General features: G+C 40.1%; 2 long non-coding RNA genes across 4 annotated transcripts in view; one reads left to right on the forward strand and one right to left on the reverse strand.

Annotated features, from left to right (window-relative positions):
* LOC311438588 overlaps window positions 1-12,662 on the forward strand; it is a 118,491-nt gene extending 105,829 nt beyond the window's left edge. For 2 of the 3 annotated variants that reach the window (XR_014694192.1, XR_014694193.1), the window contains exons 2-3: window positions 996-3,150; window positions 5,485-10,481. This is a non-coding gene — a long non-coding RNA (uncharacterized lncRNA). Of the gene's footprint in view, window positions 1-995; window positions 3,151-5,484; window positions 10,482-12,202 lie in introns of those variants that run through there. The other variant, XR_014694191.1, reaches the window with a different exon arrangement.
* The window catches only part of LOC311438589, a 115,657-nt gene that overhangs the window by 23,093 nt on the left and 76,458 nt on the right, over window positions 1-16,106 (reverse strand). The window lies entirely within an intron of this gene.

Genomic DNA, 16,106 nt, shown 5'->3' on the forward strand with positions numbered 1-16,106 from the left:
TAAAAAAAATAAATAAAATAAATGAAGATTATAGCTGTCACCACTTTTACTAGAAATTATAAAACACCTCTAGATATTCAATAGTTGAGAGGCCCTATTTCAGCAGAGCACTTGGAGACAGAGTTAATTTTAGGTAATTTTAAGTCAAACCTGAACATTCTGCTGAGTAGGGAGGGATGAATCCAAGGCTGGCTGAACTGGTGTCACAGTCCATAGCTATGCGTAGGCCTGTGAATGTTTATTTTTGGCCATGGTCCTTCTCATGATGGAGTAACCCTTCTGCGGTTACTGCAAGAGAGTTCGGCCCTCTGCCTCCCAGCACACTTCCCTTCGCCCCACCTTTGCTTTCCTCCCTCTTTGGAAATCCAGATTGAAATGAACGTTGGCCAAAATTGAATCAAGTAGCCTGTGGTTTCAGCTGTCTGGGGGACTTTGGGCAAGTTTTGTCCCAGTCTCTGCACGTAGCTCGAGCCAGACCACGCCACAGGCATGTGGAAACTGGGTGAGGGGTTCAGCAGCCCCTGGCATGTGGGAAAGGTCTCTGATGGCCTTGCAGAGAGAAGGCCCCGCCTTGCCGGGTATTTGTGGTATGGACATCATGATGAGAGTAGAAAAAGCACAGCAATGGGCTCTGAGAGGGACTGCAAAACATACAGAAAAAATTGATAGTGTGCAGCTCACAAGAGCGTGTTGCACTTCAGATAGAATATCAGCTGCCCACTAAGTCACTATACCTGTACATTTCTACTTGGCATTACACTGTGACTGTAATATGAGTTGCAGCGAAGCTGTAACCAGCAAGCAGGGAAGTCGAATTTAAAAAATACTGAGTTAGACTGATACATATTAGGTGCACTTTTTTCTCATTTTAAGAATATTTTAAAATAAAATTGTATGTGTTTCAGGACAGTTTAAAATACCTTTTCTTATACTCAGACGACCAACTGTATTATAGAGATTACACCAGTATTTGCCTCTTTTATCCCACAAAATAGATATTCATCCAGTGAAAGCAGGTGAGCAGAATGGCATCTTCTCAGCCCTTCCTAACCAAGATGGAGGTCGAAGAAGTCCTGGGTGTTCCGAGCAAACAAAGGGATCCCTTCTGAACTCTCCTTTTCCAAGACCATAGCCATTCTGCAAACAGTAAGATGTATACTTGACTCAAGGACCGTCTCCGAACCAGCCCACAAAAAAAGGAGAGTAACGTGAATAGTGAATGTCTCTCTCTTACATTGTGGTCAGTCACAGGAGGCCTCATTCATAGTACAGTGAGGTTAATGAGATTTGATATGTTTGCTCCAAAGAAACTTGTCTCAGATTCTGTACAACTATGAACAGCTAAGGGGAGAAAGGCTAGGAAAATAAGAGGAATCTAAATTCATAAAATTGAAAACAAAATGAGTGAAAATGAATCAAAGACATACTTTTCAATTTTAAACTATTTATTTCAAGATATTTTCCTTTTTACCATATATTTCTATTATTAGCCTAAGTTTCAAAGGAAAAAATTATTTTGAACATTTAAAAAAAAAAAAAAAAAACACTTTTAAAACTAGAAAAATTTCCCAGTATTTTCTGAATCAAACAGTTCTGAAAGCTTTTTGATTCCAATTACTCATTGTTTTTAGGAGAAAACACACCATTGTTTTCTCATGCAGAGCTCTGGACCAGTATACATGTGATTCCCTATTCCCTTGTGAAATTCAAGGGAGAGGATTGCTGTCTTGTCAGACATTGGATCCATTGCTTAATACTTTCATGAAGTGGGTAGGCAGTTTGGGAGTGTTCTTAATCTTCTTTATACATCAAAAAATAATTCATAGCATTGTGTGCGTAATGCAATAAGGAGATTAATGTCAAACTTAAAAGGAGCATTAACAATAAAATAAGATTCATAACCACTGCATGAAAGCTCTTGAAACTAGCTGCTCAACTGGCTATTTTCTGATACATTGACCTTCTGCACAAAGTGAGGGCAGAATTCACAAGCCTGTTCTCCATTCCCATCAGAGCTCAGGGGAATGCTTATGACCACAGCTGACCACGCAGCCTCTGTGCTTTCATTCTAAGCCAAGAGACCAATAGTTTCCTCCATAATTGAGCTGAAGGACATTTAAAAATAATTAATAGGATTTGGTGCAACTAGTATTATTTGTTGTGTTGTGTGCATTCTATTTTTTATTGTCTGCTTCCAGAGCTTAAAGACTTTTCTTAGGAAAGGTTGAATACCAACGGTTCTGAAAGTAGTCCCAAGGCAAAGCAGAATATAAATAGCTCCGCAAGCACAACAAGCTGAAGGCTCCACTGAGGCAAAAGAACATCAAGTAATTAAAAAACACTGAATGATATAAATAGGGAATAGTCCTTTACAGTTGCAGACCATATATATTAAAAATACTATCAGGAACTGAGTTGTTTTTACCTATGAAACTGAGGGAAGTAGCACACAAACAGGAAGGGTGAAGGCACTGGGGGAACAGTCTGTTCCATGAGCAGAAAGGAACTCTCGAGGGTTTTCCTCGAGGAAGGAGCAGGCTTGCCACCCCTTGGAGGAGTATGTGAGCCACTGCAGACCCATTAGTAGCACCCAGCCTGGCAGTTGGGCCCCACGCTACTCTTGTCTTTTGCAGTCCCCAGCCAACCTGCCAGAGAGCTGACAGGGGAACCATGCCTAAGTGATGCATGGCTGGATGGGCTGGACACATGGCTGGGGTCTCCACCACCACCACCTTACATATTTATTCATCTATTAGATCATTACCTATAGCATAACTGTTTGATTTTCATGGGGGCTGGTTTCTCCATACTCTCTGTGATATCCATTGGCAGTGCAAACCCATCCACATGTGCTAGCCCTCCCTGATGGTCCTAAGTTACCTCGAAGTTCTCACCCATAACACAATTAAATTTAGTAGGCAACCTTATTCTTGGATGAATACATTAACATTAAAAAAAATAATAATAATTTTCTGTTTCACCCAGATCATTTCACAGACCTCTCCCTGCTGAATTATTTAGGGCTACGATAACTGCTGTTGCATCTCTGAAGGAAGATTAACAGATGTAGGACTTGGATTCATGGGAAAGAGAAAATGAGGACTGGATGTATGCAGGCTCAATTCATAGCAGCTATCTGACTGCACATTGGTAAGATATGTTTCTGGGTTGTTTTTGTTGTTGTTGTTGTTGTTGTTGTTGTTGTTTTTCTCTCTCTCTTTTTCTGTGGGCCTTGCAAACTGGGATTGGCTTTTCCTCTCCACAGGAAGTCCTGACATGCAACCAATGTGCAAGGCCTTCTGAAGTCTCTCGAGCCCCTGAAGGCTGTGTGTATTTTCTTCTAAGTAGGGCCCTACCTGATGTTGCAGCACCATCCATCATGTCAGCAACCAGCACTGCTCTGGGGACATGATTTGTTAGTTAACACAGCCTTTGTTAGCTGGCTCTCCAGTAACACACACCAATGGAGACCTGCAGCTTTCAGAAAATTTCCAACAATAGATAAAAAAGGGCTTAGTGAAAACTAGGCCAGGTCCAAAATATACACTGATTTGAACAGATCAAAAACTTGGCCGATCATATTCATTATCCAGATGATGTTCTCTACTATAGAAGCTGCACTGGGAGGCAGGTTACTTTTTGGATTAAAATCTAGTTTTAATCTCCTTTTAAATATGCTAAGGTGCAAGACCCCTGTGTGGAAACCTGAAGTATATGGACTTTTTTCCCTGATGTTTTTTAGCGCTTTATTTATAAATGTAAGAGCAAGCATAGACACAGTGCAAATATTCTAACAACTACCAGTGCACAGGAGTACAAATTGGTATGCTGCATCAGAGGAATAAAGGAGAGGGCTGATAGAATGGGGAGAGTAATTTACTGTGCACTGGTCTCAGCTGCCAGTGATTGCAAAGGGAACTCAGCAGATGTTTTTTTGATAAAGGTTGTTTCTTGCTGCAGCAGCGGCAAAATCCATAGCATTATTCTGTAGGACTTTGCACATCATGATTCTGCCATTTCAGTTTGTCTTAACAGCTGGATGATAAAAAAAAAAAAAAATGTTCCAGTGGATTATTTGAAATTTGTCATGTTGATTTAGTTTCATTACTGTTATTAAATTTTATTCTGGAATGGTTTACATATCAAGAATGCATAATGGGTTTCTGTGTGGCCTGGGATTTATTCCTTGAATGAGGAAAGGACTCTAGTATGACAAAGTCATAAAGCCTTATTGACTTGATCCTTTGCCATAAACACAGGATTCAGGGAGTTAGGCCGAATATTAAATTGATATGATGGTTGTATTTTCATCAAGAGAATAACCTCTTCCAAAATAAAACCTCACAGTAAGTCTAGATCTACAGAATTGTTTTAAAATTCTGCTATTCCCAGGATAGAATAGGAAAATATTCTCCTAATTAAGAACATTGTAGGCAATAAGGTTGAAGAGAACCAACATAAATATGCATATTTAATGCACTATCCAGATCCTGAAACAAAACAAAATAAGATTAAAAATGTAACAAAAATAAAAATTGTATTGACATATGGAAGGATTTAAACAAGCAAAAGTATGCTTCTAAACAAAGAAATTCTGAACACAGAAAGGGCTATCAAAATTGAAGCTATACTGAAAGACAAGATGAGCCAACTGAAACCCTATACCCAAACAAATTGAAGTTACAGAGGATACTCAAATTTGATTTTAATTCAGCTTTTGGATCTCTTCTTTTCTAATGGGACCACTCACAACTCTTAAAAACCTTTGGAGTTGGATCTAAATTTTGTGGTGTAAGCCAACACTTAAATGTGAGTGACTGCCATTTTGTCACATTCCTGGAGGGCAATTTGCACGTAGGAGAAAGCTGCCATGTCATATAATGTAAATTATGTAAGATTGTATGTCACCTCAGAGAGATATACTCTTGCTGATTTGTAAATTAAAGACAAACCACAAAAGTTCCTAATTCCTTCACAACATAACTACTCATGAGTTTCTGCTGAAAGACTGCCATCAAAAGGCAATAAATCTTCAGGAAATAATATCACAATGCTAGCTTTAAAGCATTCATGACTTTTTCCCAACTTTCTCTGGAATATTTCTTCCAAAAGAAAGCAGACAGCAAAATACTCAGTGGGTCAACTTTTGTGTTCAAATGCTCCCAGGGGGTTCCATTAATTCGAGTTGTCTCTACAAAGACACAGACATGAACAGAAATAGCTGCCCATCTTTGCCTAGAATCACCATGTTTTTTTTCCTCAGAGTTCTTAACTTTATCAAAAGTATTATTTGAAACCAGCACTGTTATTAAGTGCACTTTGGGTGCAGAAACATATCGAGAGAAAATACAAATTAATGCTTTTAGACAAAGTGGATTGACAGATCCAGGGCATGCCCAGGTCCAACCTGGACTGATCTTCTCCCAGTGAGGCTGTTAGATGGGTGAACCATGAACTGACCTTTTTGCTTCTCTGCCAACCTAGCTATGCAAGCAGCAAACCCAGGTCTTCTCTGGAAGCTAAAGACCACCACTGAGCTGGAGTTTCTCAAGAAGCTAAATCACCGTGGAGCATCAGATTTACTTATTTACTGGTGTACCAGGGAAAAACAAACTCCTGAGAAGACAGATTTTCAGAAGAATTCAGTACTGGCCTCATTCTGTCTCTACTGATGTCAGCAAAATCCACTGAAACAAAATAAATCCAATGATGGACGATTCCAAAAATCTCCCATCCTGTAAACCACAAAGAAGTTCACGACAACTTCATTAGCGGCATTGCCGCTAACGAACAAAGCCCGGCCGGGTCAAGGACACCGCGGGTGGCATGGGTGACGTGCGCCCGTCGGCGGGGAGCGCCCTCCCGGCATGCTGGCAGCGAGGACCCGCTGTTGCCAGGGGTGACGGCGCACGCAGGGGGTCTGGGCCTGCGCGGCCTAGGAGCCAGCGCTCAGCCCAAAGAAGGGAAAAAACATCAGGGACAGAAACGCAGCAGCAGTGGCTGAGCACCAGGGAGAACCCAATGTGAATATAACCGCATTCCTTTCCAGTGCAATGAATAAACATCAGAAAACACAAGGAGCATGTTCCAAGTAACAGAGGGATTTTTCTAAGAACACAGCCAGCTCGCTCAGGTTCAGCGATGCAAAAGCCAGCAGGGGAGCCACGGCAAACCCACCACAGCACGTTGGCTTATGGCAGCTCGGTGGCACCTCTGTGCGGGCGAGCCAGGCCAGAGTCCTGTTGCACCTCCTGCACCAAGCTCCCAGCCTGCCCAAGAGCGAGGGTTGGGCTGTGACATTCCTGCTGGCACCTGCTGGCAACAAGGTGCAAGCAGCCCACAACTGGGAGGAAATAAAAGTTTCCTCCACTTACAACCACCTCTCCTGGGCAGCTGCACAAGGGAAGAGGGAACATCCAACACCTATTTTGAGTGAAGGCAGCCAGCAAAACAGCCAACACATAAATGTCAGCTGGTCCATCCTCAGACCACACACATTTGCCATTAGTGACCCAAGTGCACATTACTTTTCAGGTGCTTTCACTTCTTGAGCTTGCATACTGTGCGGAGATTACTGAGCTAGTCCCAGTTTTTTGTTTTTGTTTTAAAAAGTTTAAATTTTAATAAGCGCACAGAGCTGTTAGCTTGACAGTCCTGTTTTCCATAAAACTCACATTCATAACAAGCAATAAAGATGGAAGCTTACTGCAATATAACCCACAAGTCTGCCTAAAACTTAGATCTGAAGAGGTCTCCATTAAAGGTAAAATGTAGTATAGGCTTCATGCCAGATCCGTCCTTTGTTTCTTTATAATAAGAAAAAAGAGTGCCAACTATGATATAGTTTTATAAAGAAGTCATCTATTTTCTAGTAACATGACTGAAACTGGCCATTCATTACATGTAGGCACTCAAAAGCCAATACTGTTAACTGAAATCACTTTTCTTCTTATCTCTAAGAAAGCCAAGCACACATAACTTTTTCTGATCCTGTTTCTACTTCAACACCAGTATTTACTGCATGCCATATAAAATTAGGCATTCCTCTGCTTAAAATGGTAGAATCAAATGAAAGCCAGAGAACTGGCCTTCTTAATGTGGTACTTTTTGCAATTTTTATCCATTTCTTTCACAAGACTGTAGCAGAACATCATTTGGCTCATTTGGGACTAACATGCTTTGCTTTGAGTCCATTCGGCATAATCACCATGGATTCACAGCACATTGAAATCAATTGCAGACTTTGCATAGACTGTATTGAACTTTAGCTGCATCCTGCAGAGAAAAAAAAAAAAAAAAAAAAAAAAAGGACAAGATACAGCGGGAAGGAACAATTGTTCTGTCAATTAACTGGTCCACAGTGCACAGCCAGCATATCTGAGGGACTACAGGCAACCATTATAGCATATTCCACAGGAATTTCTGTTCTGAAAGTGATTGCTACCTGCACTCAAATTAATTGCTGAAAAAATGTCTGTAATAACAGAAACTTAGCTGTTGTTAGAACCAGCCAGCATCTCAAAATCCTGGTCTATCCAGGAATATACCTCAGAATGACAAGTATTAGAAATGTAAAAGCATCGTCAAATCAGATCTCATGCCTTTCTCCTGACAATGCAAAATTATTTCTTCATGCTTGTGTATGCTTTATTTTTGAAATACACTTAATTTCAGTGTTAAAGTAGCTTGGGTAAACAGAACAAGGAAGAGATTCATTTTAATGATACCTCTCCACAGGTCTGATTCATGCCACACAGCTGATTTGCCTCACTTCCATCCTTTTGTTTGCCCATCTTTAATAATAGAGATAATAATATCTGTCTATTCCCCAAGACAGTTATGCTGATTACTTATCACTTGCCAAAATCTTTCAGATGAAAGAAATGTCACAGAGGCTATACGAGACATAATTTGGCCTTTCACTGCATTTCTTGCTTCCTTTTTTGTGTTGAGAGCCAAGACTCGTTTCTGATACCTATCATGTTCTGCTCCTTCTCTCATCAATTATTTGAAGAAGTTACTGCCATCCGAGGTTATGTTTCTAATGACTTTTTTAGTTGTGTAATTTAAAGAGTGTAAAATCACTCAATTTCATCTTATTCTGGAGATCACTAACTGTAATTATACATGGAAATTATGAAACGGAGGAAAACCAGATATACTCTCATCCACTTTCAAGGTCTAGCATAAGAAATTCAGGTCAGATATGCTTATTTCAAACCATTTAAGTACACCAGTGTTTCAGGACAATAGGACTGGCATCTAGTTACAGTGCAAATGTTTGTTTACAAAGATTTCATTTTCCTTGCATATATTGTGGAACTATATTAAAAAGAAATGTTTCTCTTCTGACTCTGGACAATCAAGAGTTGCAAGTAAATGTAAATACAACTGAAAAAAGAATCCTCAACACAAAAGACACTCTTTCCCAAAAGCTTCAAAACCCCCAAACCAACTGAAAAAGCATACTGCAGAAGTTTTTTGTTAGCCAAAGAGTTCATGGTTATTGCCTTGACTCTTTTAAGGGCTTTTGTAAGTATTCTTTGATCCTTAAAAGGAGAAAAAAAAATAATAAAAACTACCAAGAACAGATCCTTTCACATAAGAGGAATAAATGAAATGGCTCTGACACCAAGTTCCTTTTCAGATATTTCCTCAGTGGCAAAAACAAAGATGAAATGCTTGAAGCACTGAAGGAGGATGGAATGAGAATCCTGTGAAAGAAATTGCAACTGATAAAGGACATATGAGGGAAATGTGAACAAAGACACACACCCAAAAAATGGACAACCTGCATCTGTAGGACTTACAAGACATAGCTAAACTCATCTATGTTCACCATGCATCAGCCAAAGAACTGAAAAAGTTAGAGCATAGGGAAAGGTCAACATAACCAACTTCAACAACAGGAAGGGTATTGCACCCAGACACTCTCGTAAATAAAATTTCTGTTCCCAAGTGTCACTGCTTCAGGGAGTTTTGGCTGTAGAGTCTTTACTGAGGGCAGGGAACTACAGCAAATGTGTATCAGTTTTAATAAAAGTATGATCGTGTATCTCACAGGATCTTAGCTGAAAAAGTAATTCACATTGGCTTGGTCGTTTCCACATGGCTTTCAAGTTGTTGAAGTAATGAAATTACAGGAAATAAGCTGCAATGTAGTGAGGTGGTGGGAAGTCTCCTGGCTACCATGTGGATGACTGCTAGGAACAGTCTGTGTCTGACTTCTTTATTAATGATCTGGAAAAGGGAGTGCACAGCATTTTGATGAAGCTCACAGATACGAGTATGAAAGACAGAAAGATCAGTGTACAAAGAAAATAATAGAGTATTTCCTAGAGCAGATAGAACCATGGAAAGAAAATAACTAAATGAGACTCAGCTTTGAAAAAGTGCAGGCTAGGAGGACATCTGAGAGGGAATGACAGGAAGGAGAAATCTGGGATACAATAATGATGAAAGAGATCTAAGTGAGATAGCACATGCTAAATGACATGAATTGGCAACATGATATGGTATGAAAAGGCCAGTACAATATTGGAGAGAGCAAACAGTATCACATAACTGAGAAAGCAAGAAATAGACACTTTCTCTATGGGTGCTAGTGTAGCTCCATCTGGAATATTATATGCATTTCTGGATATTGACAAATTAGAGAGTTCAGAGAAGAGCACCCAACATGATCCAAAGACTAGGAGGATTGATTTATGAGGAGAAATTAGAAGAGTTAAATATATAAATTGCTTGGCTAAGAAATGATTAATAGGGGACACGATAACAGCCTACAAATATTTGAAGACCCCCAGTGAAGGAAAGGCATTTTTCAGCAGGATTCACAGAGAACAGCTAAGAGTCAGGAGATGTGACTGAGAAGCCAAAACATTCACTGAGGATCAAGAAATGCTTCCCGAACAAGAATTATGATAATCTGTAGAACAATTTCGCCGGTGGAGGGATGGGGATCTTTTACTTGTGGCTTTTAAATGCAGAATTGAAAAATCCCTCAGGAAACACACACACTATAATCTGAGTGCCTGCAACTGCAGAGGTCTGGGCCCAGTGAAAATCCACTTTCTCCACAGAGATGAATTGGGCATAGCAGAAAATGACTGTATTTGTAAAGACGCTATATTCTTATTTGTGTTTCTCCCTGTGCTGTTTGCTATTGTGGCATTCAGCAAACTGAAATAAACAATAGCTGCTGCTATAGCAGTGCTTTTATTATTTGATGGTTGTGGTGAAATTCTCACCACCTGTCTTACACTTGTGTGAAGATAACAAATCAGCAGTCTGATATCCACAGAGCACTTCCAGTGACTCAGTTGGCTTTCCTGATGAGCTACAGTCAAGATAAATATTATATGCCAGTGCACCTTCCTTCTTCTTAAGGTGAAAAAAAAAAAAATGTATAGCAAAGCCTGACTACTCTGGTTATGTCAGAAAACTCAAGGATGGCTAACGCCAGAGAACTGATACCAGCACGGCAACGCCTAGAGCTGGCAGGTAACTGAAATCCTCCTTCTTCCAGTCACAGGGTGTTATCTAGGGAGACACAACAGTATGTGTCATGCAACAGCAACAAAAGTTTAAATCTTGCCGCTCCCTTAGCTAGATATAGCTCACAAAGTTAGATTAATTGTGAGTCTTTCATCTTCCGCCATCTCTGAAAGGCCTTATCTTTATCTCTGCTTTCAGAGGTCCATAAATTCCTTCGTGTTCAAAGGCTCTATCCCTTCCCCCAATCCCTCTCTGGTTCAGACATCCTCAAACTCCAGCACGACTGTCAAGTCTCTCTGTATTTAATCCCCTTAGATTATCTCCCCCTTTGTACTTCGTTCCATGCCTTTCACCAGTTTCCTTCCAACACTTCACCTGGTCAGTTCATCCTTGCTGAACCCTTTTCCTGGAAACCTTCCTGCTACCAAAAGTGTTCCCATCATGGGCATTAACACCACTGCTTTCATTTTTTCTGCTACATCTTCTGACCTTGCTGGCCACCTGCCTGTGTGTTGCTCAGCTTGGAATACACCTCGTTTCTGGAAACCCCAGCTGCCACCAGGCTAACCGCAAATGGCTTAACCAGGGGGTTTCTGAACCACCCCAATACTAACCTAAAAGATTCTCAGGCATACAAGTTTTAAAAAGATTAAATTTGTTTGAATGCGTATACTTTTTCTGTGGATGTCTTCCCCACCTCTCCAGAGGCAAGATTATTTGTAAATTGTTGGCAATGGTTATGATTAAAGCCTTTGTGGGAACAGCCAGGGCTAAATACATTCTGTTTTGACGCTTGCTTTCTGCAAAGTAAAGGGATTTAAATCAGTAAACGAAAATGGATTTAGCTTATAACTAGGCAGCTATTTTTTCAGTGTTGTTTTTATTCATATTCTTTTACGTCAGATATGACTGATTCAGGTGAATCAGTCTCCGTACACTAGGTTACCATAATTATGCACTATACCCATTTCAAAATTAGTTCCAGCTAGTTAGCTTCACTGCAAGACAATTCACACTGCCAATTGAGAATTCAACCTAGTTTGATGATGGATTCATATAAACAGCAAAATCCATTATTTATACACTGTAGGAAAATAAACTCTCTGGCTGGCCGGGGATATGAAGCATGTGAAGGGTTTTCATTTTAGATGGTTGGAAATTTTAAACTCAAGCAGCTTTTAATCAACATACCATTGAAAACAAATTTCAGCAAACGCATTTCTTATTCAGCAGCAGTACAATGTAACTGAAAATAGAAGCTCCAAAAGCTTTATGGTCTATTACTCAACATGTGCTTATAATAAATTAGATGTAAATAGCAGTTATTGTGTAACAAGAAAAGCAAGAAAAGACGACCAATTTCAATAAGCTGGCAGGACTGAGAAGAGGACCATTTCTGCCCTACTGTTCTGAAATAATTGCTATAATCCAAACATTCACGTGTATCATTGTTTTCTATTATTATCAAGCTACAGTAGCTCTACAGCCTCAAGCCCCATAATACTAAAATATTTTGCAAAGCTGATGCCAGTCACCTAGATTATGAACTAGGCACCATTATACTTTAACTATAAATGTAGACATCAAAATTAAAATTCACTGAAACAGAGTGGAGTTCCTTCTCTTCTATCTGCTAATAAAAGGAAGACAAGCTGGTTTTATTTCTGGCTCTGAAGTTTTTGATACTCTTAACCTTTAACTCTAGGTGAAGATGGCCAATTGGGAACCGCACAGATAGACTGAAGCATACACACCCTCCGGAGTGACGAAAATATGGGCTACAGTTCTTCACACTGGCAATGTAAGAAGAAACATTATAAAAATCTGTGATGGATTCACCCTGTGTACTAAGGGCCTCCGTCACCTCCTGCATTAACTACCACCTTGCATTCCCACCCGTAACCCCTGGAAGCTCATTTATTAGTGCAATGCCATGGGTTGTCTTTAGTTTCTCAATTCAGCACACTGGTTGGAGGCAGCTGGGTGCTCTCTCCATACAATGTGTGACCTAGCACAGGCTGGGAGCGCGAACTTGCTCCCTCTGGACTGTGTATCCTTGTGAGCACAGCAACAAAGTGCTTGTTGAACAAGTTTGTGAAGATTTGCTACAGAGTCACTTGGGGTAGACCGCTACCGGTAAGACTTACAGATTGTGAATGGGAACAGAAAATCTCAGTGAGACAGTACAAGAATTAATCTTTTTGATATGTAATAATAATTTGTCATGAAATAAAAACACGCCAAGTTTGAAGGCAATTTTACAGGAGTGATTGTTCTGACAGAAGCAGCATGTGGAGCTGTAGGTATTATAGCAAGCAGCAAGGAAAGTGCTAGCCTAGGAGAAATGTGCACGTAGCCATCAGCAGGGCATGCACAAGACAAAAAAGCTAAAATTCAAGTGAACTTTTCAGCAGAATTGTAGACAGCCGATGGCAATAGAAGTGTTTACCTGACAGAAAAGCAGTATGTGCCACTTCAAGTTGGACAGTGAGGCACAAACCAACGCAGTACGAGAATCTAAGTTATTCACAGTAACAGAGAAGCCAAAGGAAGAAGGTAAAAGTCCATTACTGAGTAAAAGTATGTCAGTTCTACAGCTTCCTCAAGAGAATGTCTTCACTGGGGAAGCAAAAGAGAAAAACAGCTTAAGAAAAATCTCAGGACATTTTCCATAGCATAGTGACAAATTGCACCTTTTCTAGTTTGTTAGCTATTATATATATCTCCAGTAGGGAAAGGATCAGTGGTACATATTTATCTTTCTCCATTTACCCTAGGATGAAAGCCTGTAGAAAAGTATGTATGCCTTTTAGCACAACGTGGCTGGTGCTAGATATTCCCAGCATCTGTTGCCAGTATATAGGAGAAATTTATATGGGATTTCATTTAAAGGTACTAGAAAGGTGTTTTATACTGTGTTGAATAAAAATACCAAGAATACAGCAAGGTTAGTTAGGCATGGATAAACTCTGGAGAAGGACTAAAGATAATCTAAGTTGCCTGAAAATTAAAAGTGACACAGGGAAACCAAATCTCTACACACATGCCAAAGTCAAACTAAATCAAGCAAAAGCTCAGAAACAAAGGTTCCTCAAAAGTAAAGGAGGCATTGGTTTACATAGGCTGGATAAACAAAGCTATATATCCTATTTTTCTTTCTTCACTGAGCTAGCCCAAATGTAAGACATTACAGATGAGTGTATGTGTCAAAACCATTGAATGAGTTGTGATGCAGCTGACATAACTATAACTGACAGCAACATTATTTAGTTTAAGTAGTTTGCAGTTGAGTATAGACTTAGACATAATCTTGCCAACGGAACAGTTCCCACCCTAATACTTAGGTAGGAAATGGTGCCAGATTAATAAAGACCTTATTGAAAAGAATCCAGAGCCAGAACCTAATCCACATTTAGAACAACTGAGTTCCAGGGTAGCATCAGTGATGCATGGAGCTGTCACCTGAGGACTTTTTTTTTTTTTTTTCTCTATGGAAAACTAAAATTCAGACTAGCTACATTATTAGACACTGAAGACTTGTAGAAATGGAGGTTGAGATAGCAAAGCAAACTCTTCAGTTAAACTCAGTTTTCTCAAATCCATCTCTTCTCAGAAAAAGGGTCAGAACTGGTACTAAACTTCATGGTGATTTTGAGCTTCCTGGCTGTTAAATATGTGTATTTTTAAGAGTAATTGCTACATAAGTAAACCATTCTTTTTTTTGTTGTTGTTGCTGTTTTTCTGCAACCTCTGCTCCATACCCACTGCAGGCCACCACCAGCACACACTGTTTGCAATCCCCAGCTTGATCCATTCTGTATTGCTCTTTGGCATGCATGAAAGACATCATGATTTTCTCTTACATTGCAGAAATAGAAATCAGTCACATATTTAACACAAACTTGCAGTGTACATTCCTTCACAGAATCACAGAATTGTAGAGGTTGGAAGGGACCTCGAGAGATCATCAGGTCCAACCCTTCTGACAAAGCAGGTTCCCTAGAGTAAATTGCCCAAGTAGGCTTCCAGAGTCTCTTTCAGGTACTCAATTATGCTTAAATTTGTATTTGGAATACAAAACTTTTTATGCATTCAAAGTATTTTATATAAAGGCAGCAGGTCTTGATATTTTTTCAAGTGTGATTTCAGAAGGACTTTTAAAATGTTACAAACACTTAATTGGAAGATCAAGCAAAAGGGTGATTTTGTCTAGATCATAAGTATTTTTATTTAAAGAAATATACAACTGTAAACACATTTTTTATCAGGAAAAAAAATCTAAACAGATACAGGAAAATAACGTAAATATCAAAGGCAGTAAACTTTCATAGCGTCCACCACAAAATATTGAAATTGCCAACTGACTGTAAAGAATTGTGCAGAAAAGAATTGTTTGATTCTTGCATTCGTTTGGCTCATCAGCTACTACAATTTAAAGAAGCAAATTACAGGCTTTTGCAAGGTGAGAGCTTCTAAAGCATTCAGTGACTCAGGAACCAATTTGTTGCTCTTCTTTGATAAGAGTTGGCCATCTGACTCTAATAGATGATGACGAAGAGTCAGACTAACTGCTTAAATATGAACTGCTCCTGGGGGCAGACAATTTTTGGTATTCACTTTTGGGGGGAAGAAAAAAAAAAAAAAGAATCCAAGTGAACCACTGTAAAACTTCAACTATTACAGCTGCAGCTGTAAATCTTCAAGTTTCATGGCTGTGTATACTTAGTATGAGAGACTGCAAAGCATATTGCTTTACCAGGACATGAAAAGCAAAATTCCCTGTGTTGGAGCAGAAGCTTAGACATATGCAATTTTTCATAGCTTTGAATCTTGCAAGATGCAGCGACAGTGCAACACAAGTTGATTTCCTTCTTCCTTGACAGTGCCTTTCCACTGCACCGAGGGGAAATCCCCAAAGGCATATGGTGATTTTGCACTCACCCTAGGCCGCACTCTCCAAGCTCCCCTTCAGTGCAGGCCTTTTTCTGCTCCCTTGAGCTTGAGCAGGGATCTAATCTGGAAACTGGTGAGTAAAAGTATATAAAAAATAGAATTATAGAATCATTAGGGATGAAAAAGACCTCCAAGATCATCTGCTCCAACCATCACCCTACTACCAATGGCATCCACTGAACCATGTCCCTAAGCACCAGGTCCAACCTTACCTTAAACACCCCCAGGGACGGTGGGTGACACCACCACCTCACTGGGCAACCCGTCCCAGTGCCTGACTACTCTTTCTGAGAATAAATGTCTCCTCATTTCCAACCTAAACCTCCCCTGGTGCAACTTGAGGCCATTCCCTCTTATCCTATCACTAGTTATCTGTGAGAAGAGGCCGACCCCAAGATCCACACAACTTCCTCTTGGGTAGCTGTAAAGAGCAATGAGGTTTCCCCTGAGCCTCCTCTTCCCCAGACTGAACAATCCCAGTTCCCTCAGCTGCTCCTCACAGGACTTGAGTTCCAGGCCCTTCACCAGCTTCATAGCCCTGCTCTGGACACGTTCCAGGGCCTCAATGTCCTTCTTGTAGTGAGGGGCACAAAGCTGAACACAGTACTCGAGGTGCAGCCTACCCACCGCAGAGCACAGGGGAATGATCACCTCCC

The sequence above is a fragment of the Aythya ferina genome (assembly GCF_964211825.1).
Source record: "Aythya ferina genome assembly, chromosome: 6".
Taxonomy (NCBI): domain Eukaryota; kingdom Metazoa; phylum Chordata; class Aves; order Anseriformes; family Anatidae; genus Aythya; species Aythya ferina.